Raw genomic sequence first — 1,635 nt, forward strand, 5'->3', positions numbered from 1 at the left:
TTCCCCACACCACCGAGGTTCTCACACCACTGAATCAGCCAATCGGCTTCTGCAGCTTCCCAACCACTCCTGTCGATAAAACCCGTAAGTGTAAGAACAAGCTCACTTTCTCCAACAGTTAGAGAATAAAGGCAAGAAAGGTTTGAAAGTCAAGTGAAGCCCAAATGTATTTAAAGGGGACAATTTTATTAGTTTGAAAGAAACTTCCCAAGGCGGGCAACTATAAATGTTAGAAGCTGTTGGGAAGAGAATGAAGAGGGGGCAAAAAATCTACGATATTTGAGCTAAGACAGCAGGAAGAACATGGCAACTAAATGTCTGGGAATGGAGCTTTAGAGGAAGAGTAAGGGAGCCCAAAGTGTCAGAAGAAGCACATTGAGGCTCTGGCCAGCATCCTCGGATGAGACAAAAAGAAAAAAAATGTTGAATCACATGGTAGATCAAAGAGACTTAACTAGGGGCAGGAATTCTGGGAAGGAAAAATACATTATTGTATTGGAGAGATAATTATTCTACCTGCCTCTTTTGCTTGGTTTGAGGGCTGTCCCCTTGCTGGATTACCTGGTATATGTTTTGGGTAGTTAGGAATGTTAGATCTCTATGAAGGCTGGAGACTTCATCCTTTTGGCCAGAAGGAACTGGTTTTCTCACCAGTGGGCCTAAACTGTTGCTGTATGACCAACCCCCCTGAGAAGATAGGCCTAAAGTCATTCAGGAGATGGGCTGGAATGGGTTGCTAGATATTATCCATTTTTACTATGAAATCTAGAGACACGGTTCTGATACTGTTCCCCAGAAGAGAAGAAAGTTTGCTTTACTTTTATTTATGTGTCTCTTGTATGTGGCTATGTGTGGAGTCAGGAAAGAGCATTAGGTCCCCTGCAGCTGGAGTCACGAGCAGTTCTGAGCTGCCTGATATTGCTTGCTGGGAACTGAACTTGAGTCTTCTGGGAGAGCAGCAACCACTGATCCATTTCTCCAGATAAGAAGATATTATTGATGTCTGAGCTGGAGTTTTAGCTACCACCCTTAATTTCTTTCCTTGGGAATAGTGACAAGGAAGGATGCTAATTTAGGTAGAGGCGAGAAACCTGGCATTTTTGCTAATGCACCAAGGACATCACTGAAATTGCTACATTTGTGGTTCCTGTCCTTGGTGGCCTGTCTAGATTCTGCTCCTGTTCTTAGCCCTGGCAGTATCCAAAAAAAAAAAAAAAAAAAAACCAAACTAACAAGAAAAGCTCCATCCTGATATTCATTATCAACCATAGTTATATTATCATATAGACTATGATAATATTCCTGTGGTCACATCAGGGAGTAGTTTACCTTTTCATTACTCCATTTACCTGAACAACCTGTACCCAGGACCTTCACTAAGCTTCATATCTCCTTATTTCTATAGAAGTCACTGGTGCATGCATTGTTCCATAGCTATGTTCTTGGGGATTCCTGGAACTCAGAGTTCCATGCGACACAATTATTGGGTTAAGTCACTGCCCTCTGAGTCCACCCTGCTCCCTGTAACAGGTCCTCTTACAAACTGCCGCATCATTAGAAACTCGCGGCAGGCAAATGACTGTTTCTCCATCATTTCAGATGCAGGAGGACACAGCGAGGCAGTGTCTGGGCTGG

Source organism: Micromys minutus (assembly GCF_963924665.1).
Source record: "Micromys minutus genome assembly, chromosome: 12".
NCBI classification, from domain to species: Eukaryota; Metazoa; Chordata; class Mammalia; order Rodentia; family Muridae; genus Micromys; species Micromys minutus.